The sequence below is a fragment of the Periplaneta americana genome, chromosome 2 (assembly GCF_040183065.1).
Source record: "Periplaneta americana isolate PAMFEO1 chromosome 2, P.americana_PAMFEO1_priV1, whole genome shotgun sequence".
Taxonomy (NCBI): domain Eukaryota; kingdom Metazoa; phylum Arthropoda; class Insecta; order Blattodea; family Blattidae; genus Periplaneta; species Periplaneta americana.
This window is the reverse complement of record NC_091118.1, coordinates 98,216,836-98,238,147: the sequence shown is the minus strand read 5'-3', so window position 1 is coordinate 98,238,147 and position 21,312 is coordinate 98,216,836. Positions and strand designations below refer to the sequence as shown.

The following is a 21,312-nucleotide window of genomic DNA, read 5'->3' as shown; positions in this document are numbered from 1 at the left end:
ACCGGCCTTAAGTCCCACCTCGGAATAGCTCGGCAATCATCGTGTGCGCTGTGTTTACACGCTTGCGTTCTACGTAGAGAGATTCGAAACCCGGTCTTTGTAACGAGAAGACAAGAGTTCTAACGCTGAGCTGTAACTTTGTCGATTAGTGACACACAGATACGATGCTGCTGCGACTTGATTTCATCCTCGGACCTCGATGCTAAATATTTCCCCGTGTGCATCGCGCGCTAACACGAACGACACATAAAAAGGACAGATTCACGCTACAGAATGACGATCATTTTCTGTGTCAGAGGATGTATGTAATCTAACAGACAAAGGCTTATAAATTAAATTCTGCCTCTGAGTGAGGTTCTGGATGATATGGGGAAATTTCATTAGAACATTTCTTCCCTCATGAGATCACGAACCAGCTCTCGTTCTATATATGGCGTCTCAGACACGACGTTTTAGACCACGCGGCTACGGCGTGGGACTTCCTACTTATTAGAAAGATCGAATAGTCGCTAGAATAAAGTACAGTATATACCTTAAGTCATGCATTTTACCCAATGTCAAATCCATTCCCGAACATTAATATATGTTTAAACTTCAGAGTTTGGCTACACATAAGGACACTATGAAAGAAAGAGTTATAAATTGTTATTTATCTTCCAGGAATCGCATCAGAGATATTCTACGTTTACAGCTAAAAATTCTTGAGACATAGCGGAAAAGTTTATATTACACAAACTGTCGGTAACTAATTATAATAGTACAGTATATCCATATCGGAACAACATTCAAGTTGTACCGTTTTATCGCTCAGAAACCACTACAACACAATGGGTTAAACGTTAAACACATGCTTGCTACAACAACTAAACCAGAACACGACACTGAGATCGGGAAACACGGCTAATGGTCTAAAGTTATAAACGTTATGCGAGACCTGTTTTGTGGTCGCTGCCATTGCACGGCCGATAAGGTACACGAATTCCAACGTGAGCTGTGTATGTAGGCCTATGATTAGTTTCACCCTCCGGCAGCTTGACGTAGGGCAAACACCCTCTACCCACTGACTGCAAGGGATCCATTCTCTGCACTGAAAATGCAACCATTGCGCTCGATATTTCTTGTATTTCGGTAAAATAACCCATCCAGATTTCTTTTAATATGTTTTATAGAGACATTCTATTTACTTACGGGACTATTCTTCAATATGTGATGCTCGTACAACTATTTTTCACTACTAGACCTACAAACAAGAATATAGTTTATTATACTCAATTAAATATATTCAGCATCTTATAAAATGTGTTTTCATTTATATTCTATTAGGCCTAATCCATATTACTTATGTATTTAGGATAAACTTCAGTACTGTGCTGGTTTCTCATTGGAAGATACAGCTTTCAATCCCAAAACGCGTTTTTCGTGACTTTTGCTCACCAATTCAATCTTCCTGCTAGTTCGCCTATGCTGTATAACCTCTGTAGACGTACATGCAGTCGTCTTCGATGGCCTTGCTGTTACATGTCACGTTGGTCGTTGGATCCGAGGTTCGCGGGTTCAAACCCGGCCAAGGAATTTTAATTTTAAAGGGCGTTAAAATCCCTAGCATGGCTTCCTCCTTGAGAGAAGTTTAAAGCCTTGGTTCTTCTGAACCGACGAATGCGATGTGCGAAGCCCGCCTCGCACAAATCCGGACTACTCGAGAGGTTTCTATGGCTGCGAGGTGCGCAGACCTCGCATATCGCAGTTATAGAAACCACGTCGCATGCGTCGGTTCAGAAAACCAAGGCTTAAAGCTGCATGGACCGTTCAGTGGGTTTACGGCACGTAAAAACCCAAAGCACCATGGACGCTCCAGACAAAATCTGTCAGCCATTTCTAAGCCTCGTTGGAATTCGACGCTCAATAACTTTTGAAAGCATCGTTAAATAAATTACCACTATATGTACGTATAATACAATTAAACAAATCAAACAAGCTTCGTTGTACAGGACTAGGGCTACTTCTTTACTCAACTAGGCACAAAAGCCAGACAAATTCAACCCAAGTAATATGTCTCATAAAAATATACTTTCGCTAACAAAAACGGAAATGAAATTTTGTTAGTTCCTTAAAACTGGAGAATGATGAAACAAATATTAAATATATAAATATAAACAAATACTGAAAAAAAAAGTTAACTACAAATCCAAGAAAACTCATTTTTCGCTTTCGTTACATTTTATACTAGCTGTACCCGTGCGCTCCGCTGCACTTATTAGAAATAAATATAAAGTAATTACATAATTAAAATAGAACACTGGGTCCAGGGAACATTCGTGTTTGAAAGAAGAATAAATCGTTTAATATGCTACTTAATTTAAATTGTATTTAAATAATTAAATTGCTATCATTTTGGTCCAGAAACCACTCATTTGGTGCAAATATAATTCGTTTAACATTTTTCTAAATTAGTCTTGAATGCATCCTTTAATAAATCACTCCAAATTAATAGAGTTTTTGTTAAGTTTATTTTATTCACGCCTTACCATCTGTGGTCATGTTGCGTGTTTAGAATGTGTGGGTATATCAGTAGGCCGTTTTTACTCTTGTTGAGTTCCTGTTTCTATTGTGTGTTGTAGATGGCTTGTGTTCATGTAACTGATTATAGACTTTGATTAATGTTTTTGGTATTGGTAATTGAGGCGGTGATGAATAATGGCATGTATCTTTCCAATCCGGCATTTGCCTTCATGACTAAGGGAAATTATGAAAAACCTCAGTCAGATTGGTCGGCCACGGGGTTTGAACCGGGACCCCCGAAAGCGTGTCTCAAATCCTACTGCCTGAGCCAACTCGCTCGGTTGTACATCATTGTTTATGCAAATAAAAAATGAGGTACCCTACATAAATATTATTTTAAGAAACACAGGAAACGAATATTGGTAAATTATGAGCGCAGGAACGCCATTTCAAGATACCTTTTAAAATACCTCAGCTCCAGTGATCTCTATGGTAAAATGAGTGTATAAAATTAGAGTATTTTATGTGGACCAAATAAAGTTGCAATAATCAAGTTATACAATATTTCGCAGAATATCAAGTTTTCTGTGCGTACAGATTTCTTTTCATCTTACCTCAGTCCTCATTTGTAGCATTACATCCATCTAGAGAAACTACAAATTTCGAATAGTGAAGGTTAATTAGCTTCTGAGATTACTTCATACAAACACACAAAATATTCTCTGTATATTAATATTGATAAACGTCAAGGCCGCCTTAAATAGACGGAGTCATTTGTTTTGCAAATCAAATCTTTCAGGTAAGGCTCCCTGTAAAGCAGATTTGAATAATTTCAAGGGAAAAATTGTTCCGGGGCCGGGTATCGATCCCGGGACCTCTGGTTGAACGTACCAGCGCTCTACCACTGAGCTACCCGGTAACTCCACCCGACACCGTCTCAACTTTTCCCTTTATATCCACACAACTCGCGTGGGCTGACGAAACGCCAGAGACCCACAACGAGAGTACACAATCTCTGTGTGACTTGAAATTGTGGTTTTCTGTAACGTACACAGTGACGTATATATTATGCAAATCAAATCTTTCAGGTAAGGCTCCCTGTAAAGCATGGATCAAAATCATAAAACAATGCAGAAGACGAACAAGAAGATATAAAGTTGGAAATTGGAAACTTAGACCTATATACCTGCAATCACTGATATATGCAGACGATATTGTTTTGATTAATAATAATGTTAAAGACCTTCAGAATGCAGTTATAGAATGGGCAAGTACCTTAGAAGAACGAGGTATGGCTGTGAATATTAGTAAAAGCAAAATAATGAAGATTGGAGGGGAAAAGGTAAATTTCGAAATAAAATGGAAAGATCAAACATTAGAACAAGTAAATAGTTATAAGTATTTAGAAACAATAATAAATGACGATGGCAAACTAGACGAAGAAATAAACAATCGAATTAGAAAAGCAAATCAAGTTTATTATAATCTAAATAATACAATTATTGGAAAGAGAGAAGTAAACAAGAAAACAAAAATTCAGATTTATAAAACAGTATATTTACCTGTACTCCTATATGGTGCTGAGACTTGGGCAATGATGGATAAGCATAAAAGTAGAGTGACGGCATCAGAAATGAAATATCTGAGAAAAGTAGTTGGGAAAACTAAGAGAGATAGAGTTAGGAATATAAATATTAGAAATGAACTACAGCAGGCTCCAGTGGGCAGTGGTAGAACAAATTGAAAGGAAACAACTGAATTGGTTTGGACATCTGGTTAGAATGGGAGATGAGAGGAAAGTGAAAGAAGTATTCGAATCAAGAGTAGAAGGTAAAAGGAGGAGGGTTAGACCAAGAATAGAATGGGAACAATACGTTAATGATGTGGAGAGGAGAAGAGGGAAGGAAATCCGGGAAATAAGAAGATTGGCATTGTACCGGGAGAGATATAAGAAGGACCCGACGCTGCAAGGCATAAGGGATAGATGATGAAGAAGAAGAATAACTTAAATAGTGATGCAGCAAATAATACAATCTACTATATATAACTTAATTATATTTCTTTCTTTCGAAAATGTAAGAATTCACGATCTCCTATGCACTACTGCCATAGAATGAATAAATTTGTTTTTCTTCCTACTAAAAAATTTAATATTTTGCACATAGAAGTTACGGAACAACGACACTATAATCTTAGGCGGCGGTGGAAATGTATTATATTGTTATTTTAAAATTCTTGTATATCCTTCAATATCAGTCCTATCAAAATTTTTCCTGGAATAAAACTTATCGGAAATCATTTTTAAAGAAACTTTTGTTATGTAACATTTTTCACAAAAATCAATAATAAGCGAGATATTTCGGTTTATTTAATTCAGGCCCCCTTATTACCCCCCCCCCTTTTAAATAAAGTATTTTGAATGTCATATAGCCTAAAATCTAAGTTAGAACGAACTTAATTTATGTTCCAATTTTCATCGAAATCCGTTCAGCCATTATCGCGTGAAAAGGTAACAAACATCCAGACAGACATATACAAAAAAAATTTCAAAAAAGCGATTTTTGGGTTTCAGGGTGGTTAATTATATATGATAGGCCCAATTATTTTTGGAAAATCGAAAATTACCAGAAAAATTTCGGCTACAGATTAATTATTAGTATAGATTAGGACTTGCTACTGTCGGTTACTTCGCAGAAGACGAGAGGAAGGAATGTGGCTTTCTCGACTACGGGTGCTGATTGTTATAAACATCGCTCGGATAAGCATCCCAGTAGCCAGGTTAATTACTCATTTCGAAAATATTAGTAACAATATGCATGTGCAAATTAAAGAATACTATTTCAATAAAGTAACTATTAAGAACTGCTTAATCTAGTACGAATTAAAATTAATAACTTTTACTTCTCAAGCACAAGAGCAATGACCAGAAACTGATGAAGTCTGCATATTTGTTATTGAATAATATCGCTACTGCGTCATAATTATAATGTAAGCATTCACATCACTAACATTCTTCCCTCTGCAGCTTTGCCTCCCGCTCTTCATCTCGAAAGTAACAATACGTATTACGTGCATATGGTATGTTATGTCGCATATAGTAGGCCTATGTATTATATGCATGTGCAGTTGTGTATGCATGCACGCGTGCTATAATATACACACTATAAATAATAATAATAATAATAATAATAATAATAATAATAATAATAATAATAATAATAACAATCACGCCACAAGTCGTCCTTCATAATGTGAGGTTAGACCATATGGTCTGTTTGGGGAATAAAACGTCACCTGCCGAACGTCCCATGGGTCTTCATAGTCTTCTTTTCCTTCGCGAATGATAGCCTATTTCAGCAGTGTTAGTGACAACTCACGCTTATTCTTTCTCTTAACGTGTTCCAATTACGCTTTCATTTACTAATTTCGTCCTGTTCCAGTAGATTTTCACCTAATGTTTGTGATCAAGCGAAGTGCATTCTGCTGTTTATCTTATTTTTGTGATCAAGCGAAAAGCATCCTCCTGTTTATCTACAAAATCGTTTCTGCTGTTTAAATCCGGTTGATCTTGATTCCCTGTCATAGGCTACAAGTGCTGTTTGAACTGTCAAACTGTTGCAAGCCTTAAGGGTTGTGAATTTTTTTTTTATTTCGTCAGGCTTGACTAATTCATTTAATGTTACTAATATTTGGTGACATTTAGTTGCCATATTTTGATGATCAAATTAGCTTCATGTAATAACTGGTTTTCCAGATAAATTAGGATATTAACTTGTAAAATGTTATCAATTACAATGTTACTATTACTACGTTTCGGAATGAAAACCTGGTAGTTTTCCTACACTGTACCCTTGCACAGAACTCAACAATGACAAGATCAGAGTTTGATGGTGAAAATTTTCTTCTTAGTTCCCTGTCTCACCGTTGTTCATGTATTATATGCCTGCCTGGGATGATAATTTTCTCTTCACTACATTTTCCTAGAAATCACTTTGCAGACAGGTACAAGCTTATTTTCAGATATGATTTTGATAGGGATAGTAATCCTTAACAGAAATAGGCCTACCATGATTTTTAATATTATTAGATTATTAGATCTACATTTTATTAGCTTTTTTTCCCTTAAGACTATAAAATTTAATTTAATTTAATGTACTGTCTTTACATACACTTATTACTCATTTTGCAGTATAGTATGGTTCTCAATTTTGAAAGATATAAATCATGGGTTTCATATTCTATTATGCTACGATAAACAGTTTAAGTATTTGAAGTACAATTTTTTGACACTGGCTAGAGAAAAAAGGAAAAAGGCAAAGAAAGACAACTATTCGTATTTCTGCTCTTCGAAAGTAAAAAAAAATGCGGTACAGGATTCAAGTGTACATTGTATTAAGTATCACGGAAACAATATGTAAAATAGGCTACATTTGGGTGATTATTTCCTTCTGTGCCAAATTGAACTTGGTTAGTATGGCGCACATCATTGAGGATCAGTGACACGTCAGGTTTGGTTTGGTTTGGTTTATTCAGGTTTCTGTTCGCCCTGAATATTATTATACGTTTTTTTGTAGGCATACCAAAATGTATAAAGGTCATAGATATTATTTTAAAATTCTTCTTTTGGATCTAATACGCAAAGATGGGCATGTTTTTCACAACTATTGCCATAAATTTACAGCGTAAATTCAAATATTTTAAATATAATTTAAATTTACGTATCATATATATATATATATATATATATATATATATATATATTGTGTGTGTGTGTGCTCCGAAACTTATTTAAGTAAAAACTGTCGGTAACAGCAACATTATTTTATTTAGTTTCAGTAAAATAACACACACAAAATGTGCTTATGTTCCATTTCGGGGGTTCACCGCTATGGTTTAACGGTTGGCATGTCTGATCGTGTCCGGGTTCAAATTCTGTTTGGGACAAGTTACCTGACCGAGGTTTTTCCCGGGATTTTCCCTCAATCTTTTAAGAGCAAATGCTGGGTAACTTTCGGCGCTGGACGCTGGACTCATTTAGCTGGCATTATCACCATTTCACTCACGCTATACAATCATCGCAGTTGATAAAGCGTCGTAAAATAAAACAACATCCCTTTAGGGAATAGGTTGCATGTTTAATTCGTATAGAAGGTGGATCATATGCTTACTTACTGTTACATTTCGATTCATCATCACTTCTAATGACTGATGGCATGTTAAAAGTAACACGGTCCAAACCGAAATTCAGGGTTATTTACAATAAAAGGGTGCAAAAAAAAACAATAGCTTATAACTATAACATTCACATGTGAGTGATATAATTCTGAAAACTTTCTTTGGAAATAGCACACCCGCTTCCCCTAACAACGACGCAACCGGCTTAACATGATCATCTCAAGGCATTTGCCAGATGCTCACTTTTTTTTATTGAAACAGCACCCGAAATCTGCACATCTCTCCGGAAAACATTATTTAAATAACTTCAAACTACTTGTAAATTTAATATAATATGTTGCAACTGTGTAACATGATGTCTTATTAAATTTAATTAACGTAAAAACCAAAGACGAAACACGAAACTCTTACCTTGTTCTCCGATCTCTTATAAGAAAGTTGTAGCACTTGATTCACCAAACTAGTCATTGTAGTTTTAACACAGTTCTGTATTCTTCGGGTAAACACTGTCACAAAATATGAGATATTAGAAGCAAAATAATAAAACAGGTTTCTTATGTATTCACAGTATCACTTCTTGTTGACGCTTGTCTTGTAAACATGGAGCACGTGTAGGGAACATTCCTCAATATACACTACATACCACTACACACTTCGCGTAGCAGACTACTGAACACAGAACAGCTCTTGCAGCGGCCCCTTTCCGCACGCAAATGATCGACGCATGCGCATCACGTCCTATAAACGGTGGCGCTCCTTAGCGGTAACTCTGCGAAGTGAATTTTGTAACAAATGATTGGTGGCGTTGGAAGTCCTAACTATCATTCATAAAGAAAGAATGCGATATTGCGATGTAAACAGAAAAATATTGATTTGACAAGTTATAATTCTTTAATCTGTACCTTGAGCAATCGAGAAATGATTTCAATTGATGGAACACGATATATCGGTATCGAATTCGTGACTCGGAGATACAATGAAATTGAAAGTTCTCACGAAAGTAAATACCAGCAGTACCTCCAAGTGCAAAACAATAACTGAGGAACGATGTCATTATTCTTAAGTTATCACGAAACTTGTAGAATTAACGCGAGTTTACTCGCAAAAAAAATAATAATTACTTTCCAATTTACAACACGTCTTCAGTACAGGCTTCGTATACTATTCTCCTCAGAAAAAAAAGATGTATAATTACAGAAATTTGCAAACCAAGCTGTTATAAAGATGTGTTACAGAATCGTGCAGGAATAGTCATATTCTGTGGACCCAGTTCGATTTATGGCACAGAAATGAGAACTTATCTTTATTCCATAGAATGTATGTTTTTATTACCTCTTAAGCCAAATTATAGTAATATAGCAATTACTTCTGATGAGAAAACTTGGTTAAAATATTAACATTATCTTATCAAGATAAAATTATGATAACCTTATACCATGCTAACGAATTCAGCAATGTGTCTAGTCTTGATTCAGAATGCTAATAGAGTTAATATCTACACAATGGGCGAAAGGACCCTATTTAAATTTATATAGCATTTGAATCGTTCACGTAAATTAGTTGCAAGTGATGCCAATATTTCCAGGCGTTCCGAACATTTGTATTTCTCTGGTGACAATATGATAATGGTGACGGAAAACAGACGTGAATTTTGATATGGTTTGGGAATAGCCAATATAGGCCCAGTATAACTATATACATATATATACCGCATATATTATTTTCATAAAATCTTCTGTAAGTATTACTGAGATATATTTCCATGATAATGGTGACGGAAAGCAGATGTGAATTTTTATATGGTTTGGGAATAGCCAATATAGGCCCAGTATAACTATATATATAGTTAAAAAAATCGTAAACATGGAAATATATCTCAATAATACTGTCAGAAGATTTTATGAAAAGAATATATATATATATATATATATATATATATATATCCATGTTTACGATTATATATATATATATATATATATATATATATATATATATATATATATATATATTCTTTTCATAAAATCTTCTGACAGTATTATTGAGATATATTTCCATGTTTACGATTTTTTTTCACTGAACATGTTTTAATTCGTGAATTAATAATTCGTCCTTGTCAGGAACTTTACAGGGTTGTCTTTTTTTTTAACCTTAAGCAGCCTCATGGTATTGTGGTCAGAATTTCTGGTTGCTTATGATAATTGGATAAAAATTCGTTTCAGCACTGGGGCTCGAACCCAGGATCTCCCATCTTGGCACGCTGGGTGTTTTTGCCAACGAGCTTTGACGGGATCGATCACCAGCGATGGCTCGAACTCCTCTCCTTTTGGTTTGAGTGTTATGGCGAACTCCATGCTTATGCAGGAGTGCATTTTTATAAATGACTTTGTCGCCATTTTTACAACAGTTAATGTACTGTTAACACATGTTTACATATCTTGAGTGTCTGTGTACACGTACAGTATATCATTCATTTCGTGTTATGCCCAAGGGCAGGTCTTTCACTGCAAACCCAGCTTTCTCCAATCTTTCCTATATTCTGCTTTCCTCTTTTTTTCATCATATGATCAATATATTTTAATGTCGTCTATCATCTGATATCTTCTTCTTCCTCGAAACTTGCTATAGACATTTCAACCAGAGATATTGTGTTCTGGCTACAGTTCATGAGATCCTGGATTCGATTCTCGGATAGTGCAAAGGAAATTTTCCTGTGTTCGTCCATGGTCTCGAATTTGAGTTGAATTTAAATTTAGGATCTCTCCTGGCGCCACATAATCATGATCGTCCTATCAAATCATCGAGGTAATGTAACTCCGCCTTTCAGGTGCCCCAACCTCAGAAGTGGGTTTCACCCACGGCGCACTCTACTAAAGTACGCCGTAGTTTCATCTAAACCACTGTCAGAAGAGGTCAGAAAATGTCGAAAGACAATCTAGTGGCATTAGAAAACAAACTTTACGCATTAAATATGTAGTAGGATTTTGTGACATGGATCAGCATTACGCCAGAAATTCATGTAATACAAAACAGAACAACACATTGACAACGGGCAAACTACCAAGACTGAGGTTGGATTTGAACCCACGACCATGGATTCCACACAACGTTCAAGTTGCACAACGTAAGTGTTGAGTCCATCAAGGCGACAATAATAAGAGTACTCTTATTATTATTATTATTATTATTATTATTATTATTATTATTATTATTATTATTATCATTATTATTATTACTAAAAGCGCAATCATATTTTGAAACCATCAACGTCTGAGGCTTTACTCACAACTTACTCACAAATGGCTTTAAGGAACCCAGAGGTTCATTGCCACCCTCACATAAACCCGCCAGCGGTCCCTATCCTGTGCAAGATTAATCCAGCCTCTACCATCATATCCCACCTCCCTCAAATCCATTTTAATATTATCCTCCCATTTACGTCTCGGCCTCCCCAAAGGTCTTTTTCCCTACTGTTTCCCAACTAACACTCTATATGCATTTCTGGATTCGCCCATACGTGCTACATGCCCGGCCCATCCCAAACGTCTGGATTTAATGTTCCTAATTATGTTAGGTGAAGAATACAATGCGTGCAATTCTGCGTTGTGTAACTTTCTCCATTCTCCTGTAACTTCATCCCTCGTAGCCCCAAATATTTTCCTAAGAACCTTATTCTCAAACAACCGTAGTCTCTGTTTCTCTCTCAAAGTGAGAGTCCAAGTTTCACAACCATACAGAACAACCGGTAATATAACTGTTTTATAAATTCTAACTTTCAGATTTTTTGACAGCAGACTAGATGACAAAAGCTTCTCAACCAAATAATAACAAGCATTATCCATATTTATTCTGCGTTTAATTTTCTCCCGAGTGTCATTTATATTTGTTACTGTTGCTACAAGATATTTTAATTTTTCTACCTCTTCGAAGGATAAATCTCCAATTTTTAAGTATCCATTTCGTATATTATTTCGCATTATATTACATAATCACATACTTTGTCTTTTCAGGATTTACTTCCAAAGCTATCGCTTTACTTCCTTCAAGTAAAATTTTCCTGTTTTCTCTAATCCTTTTTGGATTTTCTCCTAACATTTCACGTCATCGGCATAGACAAGAAGCTGGTGTAACCCGTTCAATTCCAAACCCTGTCTGTTATCCTGAACTTTCCTAATCGCATATTCTGGAGCATGGTTTCCAAACCTGTGGTTCGCGAACCCCCAGGAGCTTCGCAAAATATTTCAAGGGGTTCGCCAAAACTTTTCTGTAGTGGCGGGTTTCGAGGTTAGGCCTATTATTGTTTCCTTTATTTCTGCGGCATTGTCATAATAATAATAATAATAATAATAATAATAATAATAATAATAATAATAATAATAATATTGTTACATATGTGTAACATCGGGAATTTATCACATTATTTCCACAATAAATTAATATTTACCGCGAATCCTGATTTGCAGTTATATAACAACGTTAGGAATGAATTTTATTTCGCTACAATGGAAATTTAGTCTGTCAGCTTCTTTGTGTTCTAACAATACTAACAACAGTACCGCGACCCGACTAAGAAATGGTAACATGGCGGTCAGGCCTTTGATTTTAGATGTTGATGTGGAATTTCAACAAACTTATATTTAATTTTGTATTTTCATCAATAGCCTACTTCTTCTTTGCTTGTGGCAAATGCAGTAAGTTGTCAGCTGTGTATCAGAATTGTTTCCGTTCACATTAAAATGGATAACTGGTTGAAAAGTGGAAGTTTGAAAGGGAAACAGGGTTTAACAAAATCGCAAGTTAGTGTTGTGTCAACAGGTCATTCAGCTTCTAGTGATGTGTGTAAAGAAAAGAAAGTACGATGATAATTACATTAGGTTTGGATTTTCATATATAGGTGACAAGGATTGTCCAAGACCACAGTGTGTTGTCTATGGCGACATTCTTGCTAACAGTAGTCTGAAACCTTCTCTGCTTAAACGCCATTTAGAAACTAAACACCCCACCCACGTAAACAAATCTGCTGATTTTTTACACGAAAAGCTAACGAGTGGAATGATTTAACTACTTTTGTATCAGCTGCAAACAGTGACAATGAGAATGCTCTTGAAGCGTCTTATCGCGTTAGCTACAGAATTGTTAAAACTGCAAAACCTCATTCAATAAGTGAAGATTTAGTGCGGCCATACATAAATGATGTAGTACAGTGCATGCTTGGAGAATCTTTCACAAAAAAGTCAATATGGTACCATTGTCCGACAATACGATCAATCGCCGGATTAAAGACATGGCAAATTATGTCGAAAATAAAATTTTGGAAAGAGTTCGTGCCAGTCCTTTTGCGATTCAACTTGACGAATCGACTGATGTTGCCAATTTAGTCATTTTGTTACTTTTCGTCCGTTATATTAATGAGTCTGTAGAAAAGAAGCTACTATTCTGTAAACCCTTAAAAAAAAAGAGAACTACGGGAGGAAATATATTTAAGTTAACCGACGAATACATTCGCGAAAATTCAATAGACTGGACTCGCTGTGTAGGCATTTGTTCAGATGGTGCGAAATCTATGACAGGGTGTTATGCTGGGTTTGTTGCCTAAGTGAAATCGGTAGCGCCGAACGCTTCTTGGACACATTGTTGCATTCATAGACAGGCTCTTGTTTCTAAACGCATGCCCGATGGATTGAAATGTGTGCTGGATGATGCAGTGAAAATAATTAATTTTATTAAGCCTCGCCCTACAAATTCCCGCATCTTTGCAGTGCTTTGTGAGGAAGTGGGAAGCATTTATAAGGGTTTATTGTCTCACACTGCAGTTAGGTGGCTATCTCGAGGTAGAACTATTTCCAGACTGTATGAGCTTAAAGACGAAGTTTGCGTTTTTCTCATCAGCCATGCCTTTCACCAAGCAAAGTGCATGGAAGATGAAATCTGGCTTCAGACTTTAGCTTATTTGGCAGACATTTTCTGAAAAATTAACAGTTTAAACTTATCTCTCCAGGGGTCAAATGTAAACGTTTATATTGTGCAAGACCGTATCGAATCATGCATTGAAAAAAAACTTAATTTTTGGGAAACGTGTTTCAATAGCAATCAAACCGAGTGCTTTCATACCCTTCACGACTTCCTGGTGAAAATCATCTTTCTTTGGACGAAAATGTCAAGAACATGGTTAAAGAATAATTGAAGGGACTTGGAAAAACCTTCAGAGAATATTTCCCTGCTTTGTCCAATAATAACAATTGGATTCGCAATCTCTTCGAAGAGTCAACAATTTTAGAATCCACATTAGCCGTGGATGAAAAAGAACAGTTTCTTGAAATTTCCACTGATTTTCAGTTACAGAAAAGTTATAAATCTTTGTCATTAATTAGGTTTTGGTTGAATTTAAAAGAGTTTCCAGTGTTAGCGAATAACGCCATAACGGCTTTATTACTCTTTTCATCCACATATTTGTGCGAAAAGTCGTTGTCTGCCTATTTAAAAATAAATACAGAAACAGACTTTGTGCTGAAAGTGATTTGAGACTTTATTTAACTTCTGTGGTTCCTGACTTCAAAATCCTGTGCCATGGAAAGCAGGTGCAACATTCTCACTGAATTCCAAGGAAGAGGTGAGTAACTACAATGAAAACTTGTATTTATTATTGCAAATAGGCCTACACGTTGTGTAACTTTTAAGCCGTAACTAGAGTAATTATAGGTTTTAACCGTTAAGGGTTAAGTTAATTTAAGTTATTAAACCTTTTGCTTGGAATTAAATTTTATCCATGTCTACTGTATGTATTGTGACAGCCACCTCAAGACTCGAACACGCTTCCCGCAAGAGAGCAGGTCGCGCGTGAGTCGACACGGGCTCCACGGAGCACTGGGGAACGGCGCGCGGCTTGGAGAGGCGAGGGGAGGTTGCGCGCGCAACTGCTATGTGCGGAGTGAAAGGGGGGACGGACCCTCCCGAATCGTCCACAAGTCCGTCGAAGTGGAAATCCAGATTATTCGAGAGTGGAATCTTTCGCGAACTCTCGAAAAACTATAGTTTGGTTATAAAAGAGAAGACGCAAGTGAACGTCAATGAGTCAGTCAGTCAGTAAGGCAGTGTTGTTAAAGTCAGTCAGTGAGTAAGCCAGTCTTGTGTAGCAGTGAAGCCAGCTTCGAGACCAGAGCGCGACTTGAGTTGTGTCCGTAACTGTGGAGCCTGAAGCCCGGAGTTCGAGTGCAGTGGACCGCAGTTGGGGGACCTGAGTTCGAAGTTCAGCGGATCGTCTCTGAAGGTCTGGGGTTCGAGATTCTGTGAACGCGAGTGACTGAGCTAGAAGAACTAGCCAAGACAAACGAGCTGTGAACTGAGAACTGACCGTTCTGTGTTGTAAATAGTGCTTTGTAAATATTAGTTAAGATTAACAGTCCATTGTTGTTCGTAATAGTCCAAGTAAATTGTCATTGTCGTTTGTGGAGTGCAATAACGAACGCTGTGTTGCTGTGCGGAGAGCAAATCCCATTGTTGACGGGAGTGAAATTAAATTGTAGAAAGTGAAGAGTTATTGTTGACATAATAAAATTACATTGTTGTTTTGTAAATAAAGTTACACTGGTGTCAGAATCGGGACATTATCGACATAATGGAGAACCTACAGCAAATCCTGCAAGCCATCGCGGAAATGAAAGCTGAAATGAAAAACGACATAAGTCAAGTAAAAGCAGAAATGAAGAACGATATCAGTGAAGTGAAAGATAACATGGACAAGCACATCAGTGAGGTGAAGAACGATATAAGTGAAGTGAAAACGGAGATGAAAAGTGATATAAGTGAAGTGAAAACGGAGGTGAAAAGTGACATAAGCGGAGTGAAAGATGACGTCACTACTCAAATTGAAAGCGTTTCGGCCCACGTAGATGGAATTGTCGCCATCGTGAAAGACGAACTTAAGGCCGATTTGGATAAACTAAACCAGAATTTTACAACTATAAACGAGACAGTAGCCGTGTTGAGACAGGATGTAGACCATTTTGACGGAAAAATCCGCGATCTCGAGCGTCGTCAAGAGCAGACGAGCGAGTTGCTGGACAAGACGAGTGAGGTGATGGACAAACACGCCGAGGAAAACAAGCACATACTCGCGTTAATGGACCGACATGCTGAAGAAAACAAGCACATTCTCGCGTTGGTGGATCGCCAGGCTAGAGAACAGAAACAGATAATTGCCGAGGAAGTTCAACGGGCCGTGGAAAGATCGACGACAGAATTGAGGACCTCATGTAGTGACCCTGCGGAACCATCGCCTTCAGCCAGACATTACGTCAAGACGCCGAAGTTCGACGGTACGACGTCTTGGGCGATATTCCGTCGCCAGTTCGAGGCCATCGCAAAGCCATCTGGTATTATCCCACACGCTAATAACATCTAACTCAGGGGTCGTCAGCACAGAGCACCCTGGGGCTAGCGTCTCTTACCGCGGAGAATACAGTGCACCATGGTGCACTCGTAGTTGCTAGCGGGTATGTTCTCTACCTCTTCCTGCTGCACGACGGTGCACACGGGACGGCACCGCTTACCCTTTGCACATTTCAGCGAGTGCTGACGACAACGGATCTAATTCTTTCTCAACTTCGTCGGAACTTTCTAAAGTGGCAAACCTATTCGAAATTTCGACCTGATAATGTTGCTTAGTTTCCTCGTCCTTTAATTTCAGAATATTGAATTTACTATTATTAACTTGTTGCTCTACTCGTTTGGCTACTGGTAGTCTTTCTCTTAATTCTCCAATTACCAAATAATGGTCAGAATTACAGTCTGCCCCCTGAAATTTCGAATGTCTACTATACTAATATGTCTCCGTTTATCTATCAAGATGTGATCTATTTGGTTGTGTGTCATCTGAGGCTTACATTAGAAAAATGAAAAATTGAGGTTTATCCAAGAAAATCCTCAGTCATCTACCTAAAGAAGAGAGGAAAAATACGATCCGCAGAAACTATCATTGTCGTCGTCGGCATCATCATTATCATCATTAGCGGTCTTTGAGGGCTGTCCTTCATTAAGGAGATTCCAGAATAACTTAAAAGTTGTGTATAAAGTGCAAATTAAAATTAAGGTGGCATTTAACATTTAATTTTTTGAGACATGTACTTTATTTAGCCTGACGAGTTACTCCCTTGGTTGAATTGTAAATTATTTAAAAATAGCGTGTAAGAGGGCCTTAGACTAGAAATGTTTAGCTTAAATATAGTTCTGTTTATAAGTGTTCATAAGGGTGTAATTATTTTACTTGTTTGAACTGTTGTATCAGTGAAGCGAGGTGAGTCAGTGAAGTTATGGTTTTACAGTGCAGTGAATAGTTCCAATCAGTAATAATTTATAGCGTCAATGAAATGTGTTCTATAGTGTCAGTGAAATGTGTCCTAAAGTGTCAGTGAAATGCGTCATAGTGCCACTACAGTGAGTGAGATGAGAGTAAAGTGAAAGACTATTGAAATTTATGTAGGGTCTATACATATGTAGGTTGTATTGTAAAATTAGGTTATTTTATGTTTTATTATTAATTGTAATTATTGTGTTAAATTGTATTGTGTATTCTTATTGTATTGTGTATTGTATAATTGTATTGTGTATTGTAATTTTATTGTGTATTGTTTATATTGTGTATACCACTGCCACCGGGTGCTTGCCCACTTGCAGTGTAAATAAATACATACATATAAATAAAACCTTTAGGTTCAGTATAGGCCTATCCTGTTTTGCTGCTGCTCTTGAAGGTGTTCTTGGTCGATCCACCTAAATCTTAGTGACCCCAAATCTCTTCGTCCTTGATATGAGGAAGTTTGTTTGAGGATCATTTTTGCACACATTCTATTTATGTGATCGTTCTACTTTTGTTGGTGTAATTTAATTTCTTCTAAGTATTATATTTTGAACTTCGGAGTTTTTCTCGGTTATTTCTATGTTTTTTATTTATATATCTAATCTTGCAAAGCTCAGCAGGTGTAAGAACCTCATTTGTGCAGCTTCAATTTTTTTATGGCCAAATACGTAAATAAAAGTTGGTTTGACTTATTTACTTATCACACGTGTGTTGTAAGTTTAACTTACAAACGCCTACCACATCAGTTAGGTTGATAAAAACACGATCGACCAAAAAATAATATTATGAACGCGTGAGATGCATTCTGTGGCAAGCTTCCGTTAAAACAAAAATAATTGAAGATTTTATTTTGGAACTAGCCGTACCCGTGCGCTCCGCTGCACCTGTTAGAAATAAATATAAAGTAATTACATAATTAAAATATGACGTTTGATCCAGGGAACATTCGTGTTTGATAGAAGGATAAATCGTTTAATATGTTACTTAAATTAAATTGTATTTAAATAATTAAAATGCGGACATTTTGGTCCAGAGAGCACTCAGAAGTTACTGTAATAACACTAATAACATTATAGCATTATGTCCATCTAGAGAAACTAGACTTTCCAATGGTGAAATAATAATTAACTATACAAATCGGTTAATTTAGCTTTCGATATTACTTCATACAAACACAGAAACATTCTCTGTAGGCTATGTTTCATAGCTTTCGATTGTTGTTGTCCAAGGCCCCTTATAGATGTAGTCATTGGTTTTCATTTCATTACACCGCCTTAGATGGCATTGTATTTTAATTTTAAAACTCATTTATCTCATTAAATATCAGTCCTATCGAAATTTTGCAAGGAATAAAACTCATCGGAAATAATTTTTAAAGAAACTTTTGTTATGTAACATATTTCACAAAAATCAATAATAAGTGAGATATTTCGATTTATTTAATTCAGGCCCCCTTATAACCCCCTTTTAAATAATGTATTTTGAATGTCATATAGCCTAAAATCTAAGTTACAGCGAACATAATTTAGATTCCAATTTTCATATAAATCGGTTCAGCCATTATGGCGTGAAAAGGTAACAAACATCCAGACAAACAGACAGACAGACATACAAACAAAAATTTCAAAAAAGCGATTTTCGGTTTCAGGGTGGTTAATTATATATGTTAGGACCAATTATTTTTGGAAAATCGAGAATTAACAGAAAAATTTCGTCTACAGATTTATTATTAGTAGCTATAGATAAGAGTCTCATTGCCAAAATGTAGGATGGAATATAACATATGAGGAAGGTAAATATTTAGTTAATAATTTTCTTAGATACCAAGTAATTTATGAACAAATCATTTATGGAATGGGAGCAAAACACGAGGAGAGACACAAATAAAGTCCTACAAAATAATGGCAACTCCATCACTGATGTACAGTATGGTGTAGAAATATAGACACGTAGTAAATGAAAAGGACAGAACTCCAAGCAGTAGAAATGAAATTTCTTAGAACTCTAAAGGATGCGCTTTAATAGTACAATTAAAAATGAAACTATAAGAGAAGAACTGAAAACATACGAGAAAAAAAAATCGGTGAACGAAGGGAAAACAGTAAAGAATTATATAAAGCGAATGTAAAAAGGAACACTACCAGAAGAAATTATTAGATGTAAACCAAATGGTAAAAACCGGAACAAGCTGTCGGAAGTAAGAAGATTATGAACGCGTAATGAAGTGCTAGTTAACATGTGTTTGCCGAAATATCATATAATTATTTCGTTGATTCTATTATATTTTTGTAATTTAATATCAATGTGTTTAGAATCATTTACCGATATTAAATTTTCCAATATGTGAAGTTGGAGACACACTCTATGATTTTGTCATCTATAACAATCTTGATCTTTTATATGTGTTTCCTACATGTTCCCATTGATTTTCTTTTTACTGTTGACATTTTTTATATTTTTTCCAATTTTGTTCCATCCCTTTGTTGCAATTTGGAGGCCATCTTCAGATTACATTGAGAAAGTATAATATGAGCATCTGCATGTAACGATGTCTGAATTGGGAAAGCTTAAAGAATGTCTTTCTAAATAATAACAAAAAAAATCCCATCCTTTTGATTTATGACAGCATTAAATACTGTATAATAGATGACAAACGCAGCTTTATTTCGCTACTTTATTTGCTCTATGGTATGTGTGTCTAATTTTCCCTCAAAAATGTTATCTTGATGTTTGCATCATTTACATGTCTTATAGCTTCATGGAGATTTGGAGAAATGTTTCTATTTCCTTTTTTATTTTTTTATTGTAGCATGTACTGTAGTTCAATAATTGTATTCCAGTGTTGCCAAACTGTATGAAATTTTGATTGATGTATAGAATGTTGTGTGGAATAATTGGCTGTGTGGATTTTGTGTGGAATTTCCACAACTAGGCCCACTATTTTTTTATTTAATTAAAAAATAAATGTGCACAAAAAATACCGGTACAGTTGACTCTAGAATAGCCGTGGGTGGATTGATTAAACTGCGCTTAATCTGTAGGGGTAGTTTGGGTTTTGTCTTTCTGTTTGAAGGTTTTTTATTCTTTCTTTGCAGACTTCCTCCCAGGCCTTCAAAGTTCTGAGTGACAAGGAAATACTGGACATCGCACAAAGACAAGGGCAGATTCCTGAAAATGAGCTTGAGGGAGATGTTGTCGGCTTGGAGAACAAATTTTACAGTTATCGGTCATGTTGAGAGGGTAGGAGAGAAAGCAACAATAACCTCAGTCATCTGTATGGTTTTCCTGTCTCTCTAATCTGCTCAATGTACGACCCGTAACAAATAGGCCTATACTTATATTACCTGAAATTAAATTGCTTAATATACACCGTATTTAAGCACATAATACTGGGTAAAAATAAATAGATAAATAATATATACATAATACATACATAAGTTTAAACACTATAAGTTATAAACAACTTCTATAAATAAATTGAAAGTACTGTGATGATGATAAAAGTGTGAATACCAGAGGGACACCAGCATTGGATGCAGAAAGCTTTTAATATAATATCTAAATATACATAGGCCTATATACAGCAATTACAAACAATTCATTAGGTTTTAAGCGGCTACTTACTTACTGGCTTTTAAGAAACCCGGAGGTTCATTGCCGCCCTCACATAAGCCCGACATAGGTCCCTGTCCTGAGCAAGACCAATCCAGTCTCTATCATCATATCCCACCTCCCTCAAATCCATTTTAATATTATCTTCCCATTTACGTCTCGGCCTCCCCAAAGGTCTTTTTCCCTCCGGCCTCCCAACTAACACTCCATATGCATTTCTGGATTCGCCCATACGTGCTATATGCTCTAACCATCTCAAACGTCTGGATTTAATGTTCCTAATTATGTTAGGTGAAGAATACAATGCGTGCAGTTCTGTGTTGTGTAACTTTTCCCATTCTCCTGTAACTTCATCCCGCTTAGCCCCAAATATTTTCCTAAGAACCTTATTCTCAAACACCCTTAACCTATATTCCTCTCTCAAAGTGAGAGTCCAAGTTTCACAACCATACAGAACAACCGGTAATATAACTGTTTTATAAATTCTAACTTTCAGATTTTTGGACAGCAGACTGGATTAAAAAAGCTTCTCAACCGAATAATAACAGGCATTTCCCATATTTATTCTGTGTTTAATTTCCTCCCGAGTATCATTTATATTTGTTACTGTTGCTCCCAGGTATTTGAATTTTTCCACCTCTTCAAAGGAGAAATTTCCAATATTTATATTTCCA

At 36.2% G+C, this 21,312-nt stretch overlaps 1 protein-coding gene across 1 annotated transcript in view; it reads right to left on the bottom strand.

Moving 5' to 3' along the window:
- The window catches only part of ko (Stork-head domain-containing protein knockout), a 698,943-nt gene extending 690,589 nt beyond the window's left edge, over window positions 1-8,354 (bottom strand). Inside the window, exon 1 of the mRNA XM_069818178.1 lies at window positions 8,086-8,354. The gene's annotated coding sequence lies outside the window, so the exon portion shown is untranslated. The remainder of the gene's footprint in view (window positions 1-8,085) is intronic.
- Window positions 8,355-21,312: the final 12,958 nt, after the last annotated feature.